Here is an 18825-nt window from a genome sequence, read left to right on the forward strand (position 1 = left end):
AGTGGGGGGTCGCGACAGGGGGGGTTGCAAAAGAGCTTTCGCGACGGTAAGTACCGTCGCTATTAGTTTCTGCGACGGTAGGTGTGTTTTTTGCGACGGCACTTTTCCTGTCGCCAATAATGGAAAAAAAAATCTGTTTTAGCGACGGCACGTAGTTCCCGTCGCTAAAAGTGAGTTTTTGAGACGGCAACATTAGCGTCGCTAAAACTCTGGCAGCTTATAAGTATTGGCGACGGCAACGGTTACCGTCGCTAAAGGTATCTTCTAAATTCCAAATGGACAGCTTTTGCGACTGTTTTGGTACCGTCGCAAAAGCCTATTATTGTTTTTTGCGACGGGTTCTTCTCCCGTCTCAAAAAAAAAAAAAAAAAAAAAACCTGCTGAAAAATTATTAAAAAAATTAAAATAACCTGTATTAGATAAAAAAATAACTATAAAAAAATTGAAAAATTACAGAATAATATAAATACGTACATAAACAAAAATTGACAAATAATGAAAATTAATAATATTGTTCCATTCATAGCAATACATAAATAAAAATTCATAACAATAAAAATTATGCCAGTACATAACGTCGCATAATACATACATAATGTTGCTCACAAATTTAAATAACATAAATCAAAATCAAAACCAAAAGTTTTCGTCTTCATTCGTTCGTGGGTTACAAAAACAAAAATTTGTCATAATCTTGATACGCCTGCATTCCAGAAGAAGCCAACTGCTACTCAGGAAATATCCGAAAAAAACAAGATAAAAATAATTAAAAACCATATAATGGTGTTAATATTTTAATTATGGAAAAATATAAAAAAAAAAAATTGACTACTATATAATTAGAAAGATAGTTTAGTAAATAATTTTGACTGGATCGAAATCCGGCTCTAACTCCCAAACCAGAAACCCGATTCGAGCCTCGTCTTCTCCTACAAGTCTCTCGTGCCTAGGCGGTCGTGTGTGCCAAGTTTCGTGCTAAACCGACGCCGTTTGGTGATTTTGGGGCGTTAACGCCTCGAATTAAAGTTTCTTAAAGAAGTAGTTTGCCTAAAGTGAAATCCGACTCTAACTCCGAAACCGGGAACCCGATTCGAGCCCCGTCTTCTCCCACAAGTCTCTCGTGCCTAGGCGGTCGTGTGTGCCAAGTTTCGTGCTAAACCGACGCCGTTTGGTGATTTTGGGGCGTTAACGCCTCGAAAAGAAGTTTCTTAAAGAAGTAGTTTGCCTAAAGTGAAATCCGACTCCAACTCCCAAACCGGGAACCCGATTCGAGCCCCGTCTTCTCCCACAAGTCTCTCGTGCCTAGGCGGTCGTGTGTGCCAAGTTTCGTGCTAAACCAACGCCGTTTGGTGATTTTGGGGCGTTAACTCCTCGAATTCAAGTTTCTTAAGGAAGTAGTTTGCCTAAAGTGAAATCCGACTCTAACTCCCAAACCGGGAACCCTATTCGAGCCTCGTCTTCTCCCACAAGTCTCTCGTGCCTAGGAGGTCATGTGTGCCAATTTTCGTGCTAAACCGACGCCGTTTGGTGATTTTGGGGCGTTAACGCCTCGAAAAGAAGTTTCTTAAGGAAGTAGTTTGTCTAAAGTGAAATCCGGCTCTAACTCCCAAACCGGGGAACCCAATTCGAGCCCCGTCTTCTCCCACAAGTCTCTCGTGCCTAGGCGGTCGTGTGTGCCAAGTTTCGTGCTAAACCGACGCCGTTTGGTGATTTTGGGGCGTGGACGCACCGATGGTAGGCGTGGAGGCTGAGTACATGGTAGCTGCTGTGGTGCCACTGATGGTGGTCGATACGGTGGTAATGGCCCCTCAGATGGTGGTGGCACTAATGGCCCCTCCAATGCTGGCCGATGTGATGCCTCCTCTAATGGTGGTGCTACTGATGTCCTGTTATGTAGCACATCAGACATCATGCGCCGGGGATGATCGGGCTTCCTCTTCCTTCCCATAATAATCTGCAAACAATATAACGTTAATTGACATTAGAAACATAGACAATGGTTTGTCATCAACTATAATATGACATGAATTGAACTAATACAATTACAAAGACAAAGTAAATTAAGAAATTGATGATTAACTACAACCTTGGCCTTAATTGAATTACTAATGTTGATTACATATTAGCCTATTTGAACATCAACTGTTTCCCCTTCTGCCGCTTCCCTCACCCAACCAACTTCTTCATCACGAAGCATTATATTTTCTTCCAATTGTTGGCTTATGTATGGCTCGATTTGTGGATCAGTTGAACTCATATCAAATAAACCTCTTTGAGACATCTTCACCACGACTTGCCAGTCTGGTTGTAACGGGTCTGCAACATACCAAACTTGCTCTGCTTGGGACGCCAAGATGAAAGGTTCATTGGTAATTCGATCATCTCGGTACAACAAATGATTGAAGTTCACCAACGTGAAATTGAAGACATCTTCTTTCTTTCCGTGAATGTTGTCAATCCAATCACACTTAAACAACACATGTTTCTTCTCATTGGAATATCGAATCTCAACAATATCTGTCAATTGTCCATAATAGTACACAGACCCCAGACGAGGATTCTTGTCTTTTCGACTAGCATAACTTATGGTATCTGCCTTCAAAGCTACACCACAATTTTGTGTGGCTCGACAATCATCCATGGCCTTTACTCGATACCGAAACCCATTCAGTATATACCCGTTGAACCTCCTTGCGAGGTTATGAGGACCATTTGCCAATAGAATAATCTCTTCAGAAAGTATGACATCAGTAGTCCTTCACAAAGTTTGGACCTATTTAACACGAAATGTAAAATTTAAAATGTAGATCGACTTAAGTAACTAGAATCTATAGAGTTAAATACATACATGTTCCTTGAACCAAATGTGAAAAGTTTCAAAATGTTCACGCCGAAGTTGATGATCGTCGACACGAGGCATTTTGAGCTTAAGTACTTCAAGGTGTTTGCTGTGTAGATTGAAATTTTAGCCATACAAAAATTTTAGTTGAAAATTCAATAAAACATAATAAAATATTGAGTGAGTGACTTAACCTACTTTATGAATGGTTGAACCGCGCTTGTATTGCATAAGATGTACCGATGAGCTTGTACCCAAGAAGTATTATCAAGATAAAAGCTTGTGTTTTCACCAGTAGCATGACCCAAATTATCAGCACCACTATAGTTCCTCATGGGTCGACTAGATTTGGTTTCCACATCACTGAGATATTGTGCACAAAAATTCATGCATTCTTCCATAAGATATCCTTTAGCAATTGATCCTTCAGGACGAGCTCTATTACGCACGTATTGCTTCAAAGTAAGAAGATACCTCTCAATTGGATACATCCATCGAAACTGAATCGCTCCACCCAATAACGCTTCATCAGCTAGATGTATAGGCAAGTGCTCCATTATATCAAAAAAACTCGGAGGAAATATTTTCTCTAGATGACAAAGTGTTACAGCGATACGATCTTTAATATATTGCAAATCTGTCGCACGATTCACTTTCGAACACAATTGTCTAAAGAAATTGCTCAATTCAATCAAGGGTTCAATTACATTCTTCGGTAACGATCTGCGAATAGCCAATGGAATAAGTTGTTGCATCAGAATATGACTATCGTGGCTCTTAAGACCCCCAATGCTTCTATCATGTAAGCGCACACGACGTGATATATTAGATGAATACCCGTCGGGAACTCTTACTTCCTTCAACACTTTCAAGAACAAATCTTTCTCATCCTTGGTCATTGTGAATTGTGCTGGTGGTAAATAGGCTTTATTCGACCCTCTTAACTGCAAATGTAGGGGTTTTCTAATATTCATATCTTGTAAATCACGCCGAGCATTAACGCCATCCTTCGATTTTCCTGCAACCCCTAATATTGTCCATAACACATTGTCACAAACATTCTTCTCTATATGCATCACATCGAGGTTGTGTCTTATTAGATTGTGCTCCCAATATGGTAATTCATAAAAGATACTCTTTTTCTTCCAACTGTGGGTGCGATGTCCAGCTTTCTCCTTCTCTACCTGTCTCCTATGCCTCTCCTTAAGGTCATCCCTCTTGTATTGGGTTAAAATACCCTCAGATTCTAATTGTAGCAACATCTCAGTTCCAGACAACAATTTGGGTTTGAGTCGGACTTCCCGAGTACCATCAAATGATACTTTATCCTTCCGGAATTTATGGCCAGTAGGTAAAAATCTGCGATGACCCAAGTATGATTGTTTCCTACTATGCTTCAACCAACACGATGTAGTTTCCTTATTGCAACAAGGACATGCATATTCGCCTTTAGTGCTCCAGCCTGACAAGTTTGCGTATGCAGGAAAATCACTAATTGTCCATAGTAAAGCTGCATGCATTTGAAACATTTGATTTGTTGATGCATCAAATGTTGACACACCCTCATTCCATAGTTCTTTCAACTCCTCAATCAACGGTTGCATGTACACATCAATCTTGTCACCAGGTCCTTTTGGGCCGTCAATAAGCACAGCTAAAATTAGAAATGATTGCTTCATGCACATCCATGGCGGCAAGTTATATGGAACGAGCACAACAGGCCAAGTGCTATGAACTATGTTCATCGTTTTGAATGGGTTAAAACCATCAGATGTTAAGCCAAGCCTTACACTTCGGCAATCATTACTAAACTCAATATTTCGACGGTCAAAATCTTTCCATGCAAGGGAGTCAGCAGGATGCCTGAAGACACCATCATCAGTTCGTTCCTCTGCATGCCATCTCATTAACTTGGCCGTCTTGGATGACATAAACAACCTCTGCAACCTTGGCTTTAAAGGAAAATACCTCATCTGTTTTGCAGCTATTCGTTTGCCACCTTTGTTAGGACCATTTGAACCACCATCACCATTTGATTTCCATCTACAACTGTTGCATATGACACATTTATCAAGATTGGCGTCCTCGTTTCGAAACAACATGCAACTGTTGGGACATGCATCCCACGTCTCATACGTGAAGCCCAAATCTGTTGTGACCTTTTGAGCTTTATAATATGAGTCCGGGAGTTTTACACCCAACGGGAACGCCTCATTCAATAACTCAAGCAGCATGTCAACAGACTTGTCTGTCCACTGATTAAGCACCTTCAAATGTAAAAGTCGAACAATGAATGACAAAGATGTGAACTTCTGACAACCCGGATACAATTCACTTTGTGCATCTTGAAGAAGTTTGAAATACTTTGCAGTCTCTGCATTTGGACCGAGCTGGGGTTCAAATGCATGGGGATCAGGCCCCTGTGGTTCATCATCCTCAACACTTGTATCGGCATGTGGATTTCCCATAGCCCCTTGTATCATTCCAATCATATCATCCCTAATGTCTGAATTAGCTAATGTTTCATTCTCTCGATTACCATGCAGAGATACATAAGATTCCCCATGATTAATCCAATGTTTGTATTTTTTAAAAAAACCATTCAAAATCAGATGCTCCCGTACACCCTCTCGTACAAAATAGTATCGATTCTCACACTTCCTACACGGACAACTGATCATCGAACCTTCAACCCTATTGGTGTAGGCAAACACAAGGAATTCATCAATCCCATTAATGTATTCGTCGACATCCTATTTGGAAAATCGATCCAACTCTTATCCATCATCTGTACACATCCACAAAAATATCTCATCAAAGTAACTCTAAATATAATACCTACGTATTCATGTACCATGATACCTATCCATTCAATTTCTCTGAAATAGGTAGGTAGTCTTATCCTAGTTAGTTATTTACCGATTTAATAGGAGAACATAAAAAATGATATAATTTCATACTTTCTGAGTCATAACTTAAAAAATAAATAAATCATAACCAAACACCACATGAGACACAAGTTGCACCTTAGGATTTCTATTCCATAGAAAGATTTTGTCAATTATCAAAAAGTTGAAATTGCAATATTCAAAGGAAACAACCAGGTAGTTCAAAACCAATATAGACGGATCACAAAACGAAATAGGAGTACCCTTTACATTCGAAAATGCAAGCAGTGTTATTATAGAATACAACAAATAAAAAGAATAGACTCTTCATAGCCCATTTTTGCAATTTACAATTCCGATTACACTTTGGCCTTTCAGCATGAAAATGCACACCCTTCTTCATATAGAAAGTCAAATATATGAAAATAAACATATAGGGAGAAAATATTACAACTACAGAACTACTTTCCATGTTACCTTCCTAATTTTCATAAATGAAATCAAGTAGAGTCACTTCCTCCTGACCAAACTATTCTTGGACTAATTTGGTTGCATTTCGTGTTCAATTTTTTTTCCTAATTTTTTTTTTTACATATATAAAAATAGGTTGTGAATTTTTAAAAGTTTATTATTTGTCAAAATAATAAATGTTATTATTATTTATAATATTTCCATAAATGTCAAAATAATAAACTTACTAATTTGGTTATACTAATTTTTAATTTGGTTATAATAAACTTAATAATAAACTTACTAATAAACTTGGTTATAATAAACTTAATAATAAACTTAATAAGTTTAATTTGGTTATAAACAACCTAAGTTTAATTTGGTTATAATAAACTTAATAATAAACTTACTAATTTTTTTTTTTTTACATATATAAAAATAAGTTGTGAATTTTTAAAAGTTTATTATTTGTCAAAATAATAAATGTTATTATTATTTATAATATTTCCATAAATGTCAAAATAATAAACTTACTACTTTGGTTGCATTTCGTGTTCAATAATATTTCCATAAATGTTATTATTATTTATTTAAATATACAGATTTTATAATATCAATGTAATTAGAATTATAATGTATATATATATATATACAGATTTAATAATGTATATATACAGATTTAATAATGGAAAAATATTAATTTACATATTTTTATATATATATATATATCAATATATATATATATATATAAAGATAATACAGATTTAATAATGTATATATATATATAAAGATGAGACAGATTTATATATACATATTGATACAGATTTATATATATATATACAGATTTATATACATATATATATATATAGATGATACATGTATATATCTATACAGAGAGAGAGAGAGAGAGAGAGAGAGAGAGAGAGCATACTGCACCACCGTTCGTCCTCGCCGCAGCACCGCCGCAGCACCGCACCACCGTTCGCCGTTCGGCCTCGCAGGGATTTGGGGGAAAGAAATGGGTTTCACAGATTTAGGGATTTGGATATAGGTTTACACTTTTTGATCGAGCGGCAAGATGAAGAGCGGGGGAAAAAGAATTTCACTTTTTGCAACGGGAGGTTTTATACCGTCGCAAATGTCAAGTACTTAATTCATAAAACGACGCCGTTTAACTTATACTTATTTGCGACGGAAAATTGCCATCGCAATATGTAAAATATTCGCGACAGCAACCTTACGCCGTCTCAAAACATTACTTTTGGCGACGGTAAAAACATCCGTCGCTAATACGGATGCATTTACTTCCTATCCGCGCATTTTTTATTACCGACGGGGACAATGCCGTCGCTAAAGCCCTCATTTGCGACGGTTTAAGCTGCCGTCGCAAAAAAGCATTTTTTGCGACGGGAAAATTACCGTCGCTAATGCTTCCGTGTTTTTTGCCCCCTTTTCTTGTAGTGACAATTCAGAATATATTTTTGTGAAATTTGTTCAGAAATTAATTTTGGGTTTTAGAAATTATTTTCTGAGTTTTCATTACTTAAAATTCTGTTTCAGTATTTTAATTATTGAAGTGCTACAGAAATTAATTTTTTGTGTGGAATTAATTTGGTTGAATAAAATTTTATTTTATTTCCAAATTAATTGAAAAATAAAAGTTATATTCTTATTTCTTTTATTTTACAGAAATTAATTTTCTGTGTGGAATTAATTTGGTTGAATAAAATTTTATTTTATTTCCAAATTAATTGAAAAATAAAAGTTATATTCTTATTTCTTTTATTTTACAGAATTTAATTTCTTGTGTGGAATTAATTTGGTTGAATAAAATTTTATATTATTTCCAAATTAATTGAAAAATAAAAGTTATATTCTTATTTCTTTTATTTACAAAATTTAATTTCTTGTGTGGAATTAATTTGGTTGAATAAAATTTTATTTTATTTCCAAATTAATTGAAAAATAAAAGTTATATTCTTATTTCTTTTATTTTACAGAATTTAATTTCTTGTGTGGAATTAATTTGGTTGAATAAAATTTTATTTTATTTCCAAATTAATTGGAAAATAAAAGTTACATTCTTGTTTCTTTTATTTTTGCAGAATTTAATTCTGTGAATTTGGTTTAATTTTTTGTGTAGTGTAAATTCTAATTATAATTTTGTTTTATAAATTAGAATTGATGGCTACTGAAACAAATGCACGAACAAGTACTACTGTGGTGGCTGCAATTGCATCAATCCCCTCTCTTGTGGTGACAGTACCAATAAATCATGGAGAGAAGCTAGAGAAGTTTTCAGAAACTGACTTTAAAAGATGGCAACAGAAAATGTTGTTCTATCTTACAACTCTGAACCTGGCTCGTTTCCTCCGTGAAGATGCTCCTATCCTGAAAGATGATGAAACCGATCAGCAAGTGGTTGTTGCGGTTGATGCTTGGAAACTTGCCGATTTCCTTTACCGGAATTACATCTTGAACGTACTTGACAACATATTATACAACGTCTACAGTCCAATCAAGACAGTAAAGGAACTTTGGGAATCATTGGAGAAAAAGTACAAAACGGAAGATGCCGGCTCAAAGAAATTTGTGGTTGGCAGATTCTTGGATTTTTTAATGGTTGATTCAAAAACTGTGATCAGCCAAGCTCAAAATTTCCAACTCATTCTGCATGACATTCACGCAGAAGGCATGTCTCTCAGTGAATCCTTCCAAGTTGCAGCCTTAATTGAAAAATTACCAAAAAGCTGGAAGGAATTCAAGAACTACCTCAAACACAAGCACAAAGAAATTTCTATAGACTAGTTAATTGTGCGCTTAAGGATTGAGGAGGACAACCGCAATTCTGAAAAGCGGGCTGGTAAGCATCCTATGGAGTTTAAGGCAAATGTGGTGGAACATGCTTCAAAAACCAAGAAACGAAAGTCTTCTGGAGAAAGTTCATCACAAGGCTCTAAAGGGAGGGGGGAATAAAAAGTACAAGTTTAATGGCAAATGTTACATCTGTGACAAAGAGGGACATCGGGCCAAAGATTGTCGTAGCAAAGGCAAAATTAAAAGAAGAAAAAGCAAGAAGCCTACTCAAGCCCATATGACCGAAGTGGACAATATTTCCAATGGTGTTGATGACATCAATCTTTCTGCAGTTGTTTCCGAGGCAAATCTTGTCGGAAATCCTAAAGAATGGTTGGTGGACACTGGTGCTACTTGCCATATTTGTGCCGACAAAAAGATGTTCACATCTTATTCTACAGTGGACAATGGTGAACAACTTTTTATGGGCAACTCCTCAACTTCCAAAGTTGAAGGACAAGGAAAGATTGTTCTCAAGATGACATCTGGAAAGGAACTCACTCTCAACAATGTGCTGCATGTACTGGATATTCGCAAGAATCTTATTTTCAGATCTCTATTGAGTAAGAATGGGTTTAGCCTAGTATTTGAGAGTGATAAATTTGTACTTACTAAGAATTGGATGTATGTAGGAAAATGTTACATATCTGATGGCCTTTTCAAGTTAAATGTAATGATCGTTGTACCCTCAGTTATTAATAATAATACATCTTCTTCTTACTTGCTTGAGTCTTCAAATTTATGGCATGGTAGACTAGGACATGTTAATTATGGATCTTTACGTAAATTAATTAATATGAAATGTTTACCTAGATTTGACATTGATTCAAATCATAAATGTGAAATTTGTATTGAGACAAAATTATCTAAAACTCCTTTTCATTCAATTGAAAGAAGTACGGAACCACTTGAATTAATTCATAGTGACATTTGTGATTTTAAATCAATTCAAACTAAAGGTGTGTATAAGATTTATCAATTTTACATAATTTTATCTTTGATGAGTAGAAATAATTTTTAAAAATTCAAAAATATTTTTTTGACATTTATTTTTATCAAATTAGTTTATATTTTATTAAATTGACGACTTTGCTCTTGAAATTGAGTAATGGAATCTTCAATTGTCCACATTTGGAACAAGATTCAAAATTCAGGGTTAGATGTGTCACAATTGAAAAATTAGGAACCAAAGTGACACAAGTTTCAAACAATAGGGACTGTTAGTATAATTCGCCCAATTTATGATAATCATTTAATTGTAAATTCTCGTAAAATTATCAATCAAATTATTTCTAATTGATTGAGAATTTTAAATATTTTGGCAATTTTAAATTATCGGTGCAAATGAATTGAATAAATTTTTTTTTATTTTTGGTAACTAATTAATAGAAAAATAATTATAAATATGAGAATTATTTTAAATTAAACAATTATAATTCAACAATATAAAGCAAAAAACCTAACAAATACCAAGTTGAACAACCCCACAAGAGATAACTCAAACTGAAAAGAAATACAAAATATGAAAATAACAATAATAATAATAATCAATGGATAACATAGAAAAATGTTTGACATCTTATTTATCATTTCTAAAAATCACTCATAATGATGTACTTGATAACCGTTAAATTTTGACTTATCAAAAATTTTATTATGTTGGGTCTAATTTAAATGTCACATCATTAATAATGATTTTAGAGTGATAAAATAGGGAGAGGAACATTTAAGTCAATATAGTAACATTGGTCTGCTGTGATATTTCACAAATTAATTATAAAAAAAATAATCAAACTAGAAAAAAAAAAAAAAAAAAAAATTTACAGTAAAAATGAGGGTGACTATCATCCAATTAATAGTAGTAGGGTTAGGAAAAAATTGTCTATTTAATTTAAGTTAATTTTGCATACATATATACACAGGTTGTGTCAATTTATAACTAAGTTGACAAACCTTAACCTACTTGTCAGATTTTATTTTATTTTATTTATTTTGTATTTTTTTATTTTTTTTGGGGTCAATTGAGAGGGGAGTACTTCTAAATTTAAAACATATTACATAAAATGAATCAACACTCCAAGAAAGAAGTCAACAATCACCATACCAAACATAACCAATCATTAAGCCCAAGCCCAACCAAGGCCAGTCCAACAACTACCATCTACGGAAGATTCTATTCCCAAAAAAATTTATTAAGTACTTTTGATTTTTAAATATTTCTTATTTAATTATTTAAAATTTTATTTTACTCTCATTATATTTTATTCAGTGTGTTTGGTTTAATTTTTCTAGATTAAGTTTGTTGAAAACTGAATTTTTTATTTTTCGTATTTTTTTATTTTTAGTGAATATTAAAAGTCACTAATTGTCAATTTTTAGTGACATATATAAAAAAATTATCACAAAAAAATTATTTTTAGTGATAATTTTACCAAGACTTATTTTCAATAGGACTTGATAGGAATTAAGTCCAACTATTAGGACCTATTGGTAGTTTACCCATATTTTAAAAATTTTAAACATTTTTTTTACTTTTTTAGATGCACCTTACTTAGATGTATCTAAAAAGTTAAAAATTTATAAAAAAATATTTAAAAAAATTAATAAATACATAAAAATATAAAAATGTACTAAATTCTCGTATTTTTTTTGTATTTTTGATATTTAGTGAATTTTTTTAAAAAAAAAATTAGAATTTTTTTGCTTTTTAGGTATATTTATGTTAGGTATATCTAAAAATTAAAAAAATTGCTTAAAATATTAAAAACATTCAGTAAAAGCAAAAAAATACGAAAAATAAGAAAGTAGATTTTTCTGAAAACTGTTTTAAAAAAAACGAAACCAAACAAGCTGAACTTTTTTCAAATTATCCTCAAGGTAAACCTAAATAATAAATAATAAAAAAAATAAAAAAAATTAAATTATATCAAAAACTTTTCAATACAGAAAATAATTCTAAAATACAGGAAAAAAAATCAAATTTATAAGCACATAAATATTATAAATACAGAAATGCCCAAACTTTTACATATGTATTATAAAAACTTTTCAATACACAAAAAAAAACTTTTACATTATAAATTATTCACAAGAATACTCGTGGAAAAGTAAAAACCAAACTTATAAGCACATAATCATCAAACACTAACAAGAAAAAATAGTTCTCAAATAATATACTATTTAAATGATAAAATAAGAACAACTCCAATAATATGTCATTGTTAATCTAACTACTGGCCCTTTAATTTTTGCCAAAAAATGATCTACAAAATAATTGATGGTGCTCTACAAAAATTGTGAAATCCTTTTATATGTATACTTACCTCCTTTTTCATGGTTTGCTTCAAAAAACTATTTTCATAATTACTCTCACCCATTATTTGATTTTGTTCAAATTTTCTTCTAGGGTTTAGGGTTTTAAATAATACAAAACAATAGTGTTGATGATGATGGTGAGTATTGGTAGGATGGACTAGAGTTTTGAAGGGAGGATAAAGAATAATAAGAAGAAGAAATAATTTTGATCTCTTAAAGAAGAAGATGCAGAGATTTGAATAACAATAACTGATTATGGTGTACCATGAAAAGAAAAAAAAATTATTTTAGAATTTAATATGTGTTGTCCTTATTAATAAGTTCATATTAAGTTATAATAGGAATTAAAATTTATAAATTTAAATTAAGCATACTAAGACATATTTTGAGTTTAAATAGAATTCTCCACTATAACCTTATAATGATATAACCTCATTAGAGAGAGAGAGAGAGAGAGAGAGAGAGAGAGAGAGAGAGAGAGAGAGAGAGAGAGAGAGAGAGAGAGAGGCAAGAGATATTAAACTCATCTCTATAAGAGTTGAATCTAAAACCTTATACCATAAAGACTGCTACACTTACTAGTCAAAGGCCCTGATTAACTTACCCGTCAACTAATTTATTAATTTTTAGGGGGATTTTTTTTAAGGTCCCTGGTGTTATGATTTTATAGCATAAAGGACACTCAATATTTTTATAATGTCTAAGGTCCCTCAACATCAATCTAGAGAAAATTCGATCTAGAGAAAATTCAACCAGAAAAAATTCAATCCAGAGAATATTCAATCTAGTGAAATTCTTTGGTCCAAACCCAGAGAAAATTCAATTTAATCCAGAGAAATTCTCTGGTCCAAACTAGAGAAAATTCAATTCAGTGAAATTCTTTGGTCCAAAACCAAAGAAAATTCAATTTAATCTAGAGAAATTCTCTGGTCCAAACCAGAGAAAATTCAATTCAGAGAAATTCACTCTAGTTGAATTTTCTCTGAACTTCACAGAAAATTCTGGTTCATAGAATTTCTCTGGTGACTTACACAAGTAAAGGAAAGATTACAGTGGGGAGTGAAACAAACTTTACATGGGAAAATTAGAGGCTCTTATGTTTTATAAGAAAATTTCGTTCCCAGGCTACTTGTATTCTTGGCTCTCACCATGACGAAGCCATGTCTAAAATAAATTACTGTGAAACTGTAAAGATCATCTAAAGGGCCACTATCTAATGCTTTTCTTTATCATTTAACTTACTGGTTTCAGTGTTTGGGCCAAAGATCTCTTCAATCATGTTCCTAGGTGACACAAAATCAAAATCTTCAAATGGACTCATTGGGTACCTAGCTTTCCAGAGTTTAGCATCACATGGTTCCATCAAAAAACCGGGGTTCAACCTGTCACTCGACCCATCATCATCATTGTTAGGCAAACGCTCCTTATGATCACTCATAACTCTACCCTCACAATCGTCACTGTTGCATTTCTCACTGTATTCTTCATATCCATCTTCATCTTCATCATCACCAAGAAACTCAATTGTAGAGTCTTCAACTACTAGTGGTCCGTGCCACTCATCATCATCACTGTCAATATCCAGGAATCTAGATCTGTTCGTGTTATCACCACTACTCCGACGAACAACAGAACGAGAAGAAGTAACGATTGACGTTCTCTTTGTGGTTGATTTGAAGGCCGATGTAGCCATCACTGATCAGGAAGAGAGAGATTAGGGTTTGAAATTGGCCATTAGAGAGAGAGAGAGAGAGAGAGAGAGAGAGAGAGGATAAAGGGAGATAGTAGTGGGATTGAAATAACAAAGGCAAATAAGCTTAAGAAGAGAAATAACAATCAACGGGGCTGAATTTCTCTGTGATAGATGGGAGGGACCTTAGACATCAAAAAATAATATTGTGGATGTCATTCATTACTAAAAATGGGAGAGAGACTTTAGACTAATTTTTCCTAATTTTTATCATCTAACCAACCAACATAACTTAAATCAACCCATCTACCTTTTCAAACCCTATAAATTATTTAAATTGACTCAATTTGATGAATTTTTTCACACACCCCCCCACTACAAGAAAATTGGCCTATAATGACGTTTTTGTTGTGGCGTTTTTTCAAAAAACATCGTTTCAAAGATTTTTAAAATACTTTGCAGACAACTCATTTTAAAAAAACACGCGTCCTACTTACTAACACATATCCCCTTTTTTAAGGCCCACGCTTTTTTCATTTTGTTCATTTCTCTCTGTCCCGAGATAGATCTAGGGTTCTGTCTCTTCGTCACTCTTCTCTTTCTTATGGTGAAACTAGATCGAGCATCGTAGGCTCTGATTTACGATCTCTCTATCCAACTCTCTCCATCTTGGCTCAAATTTCTCAATCAGTCCGATTTGAAGATTAATTTTGTGAGTCTCATTCTCTGATTTTTTTGATTTTTTTTATATACGAACACAGATCTGTATCTACGATCTTTGATCTGTGTGATATATATATATATATATATATACTAATTTATGTTAAAGAGAACACAGATCGATCGATTGATTTTTAGTCTATTGATCGATATTGAAGACTCTCTCTCTCTCTGGATTTGATCGATTGATTGCTTTCGTTCAGATCTGTAAGCTTTCGTTCAGATCTCTCTCTGTAAGTTTCTGTTCAGATCTGTAATTTTTTAGGGTTTTTATTTCTTTTTATGTTTTTGATTAGTAGTGTATGTTAATGTTAATGTTTTTGAATTATTTTTTTGTTATTTGTAATCTGAATGTGGTAGCAGAGTTTTATCTGTTTTCATCAACTTTTGTCATTTCTTCTGAGCACTTATCGTCATTGGTAAATGCTCGCAATCATCTAGAGACTTTAGGGATATCTTTCATTTTCTTATATATATATATATATATATATATATTCATTTTTCATTTAACACAACATGACTGTTACTTTATTAATCAATTAAATTTTTTATTGATTAGCAGTTGCAATCATTATTTAATTAGTTTATTTGTCCATGTAATTTTTTATATTGGATCCCATGCTCTTCCTGTTAAGTGTCATTACTTTTTATGGATTAAAAGATTGAAGTCAAGAAATGGTTTGTTGTTTAATCTCCCTTTAGAAATAAATATTATGTTGATTTAGCAATCAGGCTTTAAAGGGGGCAGTGCACATGCCAAGCATTTTTTGGGAATAAGATTAGTAAGCAACAGTTTTTCTTTATTTGAATGGTCTATACACAAAACAAATGATTGCTTATACCAAGGAACTAAGACTTTTCTTCTTTTGTTCCCCTAGGAATATGTTATGGTCACTACTAGGATGATAGTGCTAATTCACTGCTTGGTGATCTCTTCTTCTTCATCCTTTCCATATTGTTGTTGCCACTACTACCATAGCTTCAATCGTTATGGCTAAACAAGTTAATCTTATTTCTGGCTCTGAAACTGTTAACGTTTCCAATTTCATGCTCAAAGCCTGACCTCATCCTTTCCTTTTGTTCTTCCCATGAAGTCATTGTTGTATCTTAAAGATGAAAGTATGTCTTCTTTTCATTCTACCCATTTGGGTACATGTTTGGTGGAGCTTTACTATTGGTCTTTTTTTTTTTTTTTTTCCTTTTTTGGCGTCTTTGGCTATTGCTGTATTTATACTTTTGGCAATACTGCATGCAAGGGAAATTCTGTCCTTTTTTTTATCTTATAATTCTTTGATCCAACACTTGTACCCTACAATTTGTTTTCTCCTTTCATCAAGTCATCTCTCTTTTTTAGAATTTTGTTTGTGAATTGGCAGACTGGGAAAAGCTCTTTTGTTGAGCATCGGACATTTCTTCACTTGTGTTGAAGTTTTCATTGTATGTGGATTTTTGTGGTTGTAATGTTCTAGGTAAATATTGGTTGTCCATCTGCTATTACTGCACTGTCTTATATGTAGTTTCTTTATGGTTGAAATCAAAAATCAAATGTGTGTTTTGATCTTCTTCAAGTGTTGACAATCATAGCCTTCCACGGCGGGAAAATTAATCTCGATACTTTTAAAGCTGTACTTAGTCCCTTTTTGTTGTTGTTGTTGTTGTTGTTGAATGCTTATAACTTAATGTTTGATGAAATGACTATGACCTTGTTCAGGCTTGGTTTAGTGATGTGCATAGGGGTAATGGCGGGTGCTTGCATACTCACTCTATTTGTTGTACATTTCTTTTGTGATAGTGTCATTTATGTGTTTTAGAATGGTATTTAGATTGCTTAATTCAAGGTTATGTATTACAGATCAAATATACAGAGCGTGTACATGGTTTGATACTTGTATCCCGTTTATGCAAGTCTACCTCATGGATTGAATGGTTGTACAATAAGGTGTTTTAGCATTCCTTGATTTCATTTCTACATGATGAATGGCATTAATCTCTGTACTAAATCCATTTTACATCTAATCTCTAGGTGATGCCAAGTTTATTATGCTTTGTCAGAATTTGAATTATTGGCAGAGGAGCTCTTAATGAGTGAATCTACAATTAAGGTAAGCTGCTACTTTCTAGATTTTCCTGTTCAGTTCTTGGATTCATTCATGGGTAACCATATTTATGATGATTTGTGTGCAGTTTTTGTTCTGTTGACTATCTCATATAGTTTAGGTGCTTAATTAGGTGGTTTGACAAATCTATTACAGTTTTTATGTTTTATTGAAGTATCCATTGAAGTGTTTATATAGTTTTTAAGGTTTCTTTCTGCAAACCCTTCCCTTCTAAATTTTATAATTTGGTAATCATGCACTATCTGATCACTGTGCTTTATAACTTCAGGTTTATGGAGCTCTACATATGTATGTAAAAATGTTCTTAATGTGGAATTCAACAATGCTTATAGTTGGTGGTGGAGATGCAAATGTGGAGACATCTTTGGTTGAAGCTAGTAATCTTAGTTGTTCTCAGGGTGCTGCAGTGATAAACCTTGACCATTGTGTATATTATGATACTCATAAGCACTCATTGATGGCATGCTTTTCTATTTTTCTTTATCAGGAATCATCTATCATACATTCTAATGCAAACTTGGAAGTGCATGGACAAGGTTTGCTAAACCTATCAGGACTAGGAGATTGTATTGAGGCCCAACATCTAGTTTTGTTGCTATTCTATAGTATCCATGTAAGTGGATGTCTGATTATAATTGTTCATTTTTTATTGTGTTCTTTGAGGGTATTTAAAGCATTTAGTTCCCCCTCCCAGAATTATTGACTGGTTATGGATCGGTTCTTTTACTGATAGGGTTCGGTGTTTATTTGTTTAGGCATTTTAACATCCTTATCCATTTGCTTCTTTAGATTTGCCGAGTTGAGGATATCCTTGTTGAAGGCTGTATACAAGGATCCGTTGTTCGTTTCCATAGGGCAAGAACTATAACTATTGATTCTCTTGGAACAATTAGTGCATCGGGAATGGGTATGTATTTTTTCTTTACTTAAAAGTTGCTGTTAAATAATGATTTATTGGCAAACTTCTGCGTTCGCTTCTCTCTGCAGAGCTGTGTAATTGGTGTGGTGTATTCTCTGTTTTTTACATTTAATTCATTGAAGGGGGAAAAAATCCTATTTTCAAGTAAAGAAGAAAACAAATTGTCCTAAGAATGCATTATTGTGGTTTGAATTATATTTCAGATTATGGTTTCTTTCTTAGATAGTTGATTGTCCAATTTGTCATAACTGTTTTGATATTTGTAAAATGTAATATTCTCTTCCCGATTGACCCCCCCCAAAAAAAAACACTATAAAATCAAATCACTTGCGCTGCCCAAAAGGGGGGCATTTATACAATTTTTATGATTGAAGGATCCAAGTTTAGGGTTTTTCAGTTGAGGGTCAAGTAATGTTGAATGATAATTGAGATGGTGTCCGTATAATTAACCCCTCTAGATAATAGAAAAATATCTCCTTATGGTTTTCTGATGGTAAATTTGAGATTGAAGTTTTAAGACTTGATCTCTCAACTGCAAGCTGTAAAAATTGCACTCAAATTTGTTTGGCAACTTGTTCTCAAACACTCCATCACTGCTATCTACAAGCAATCCTATACGATTTGGTCAAACAATTGTAAGTCACTCTTAAAACTCATAATTAAGTTTGTCTGTGTGGTAATGTTTAAGTAGTTGATATTTAAGGGGTGATAGTTGGAACCTAGGTTGCTTGCATGGGCATGACGTATGATGTATTGGATTCAGAAAATTGGTAAGTTTTGATATGTGGAAATGTTGGTATTTCCAACTAATGTAGTGTCTAAGTATAGTATCTATAAAATGTTTTAGCGCATATTTTTGCACTCCACATATGCCAATATGCACCATGTGGGAAAAATGGCTTTCCATCTTCATTGATTTTCATTTAAAAATTAGAAATTGTACCGTGTACTTCATACATGAAAATTGTTAATCTCCATGCAAAGGAAACTTCTTACATGAAGCTGTAGAGTGACACTTGCCTAAACATGTC

Source organism: Camellia sinensis, chromosome 1, assembly GCF_055761805.1.
Source record: "Camellia sinensis isolate YWXY chromosome 1, ASM5576180v1, whole genome shotgun sequence".
Taxonomy (NCBI): Eukaryota; Viridiplantae; Streptophyta; class Magnoliopsida; order Ericales; family Theaceae; genus Camellia; species Camellia sinensis.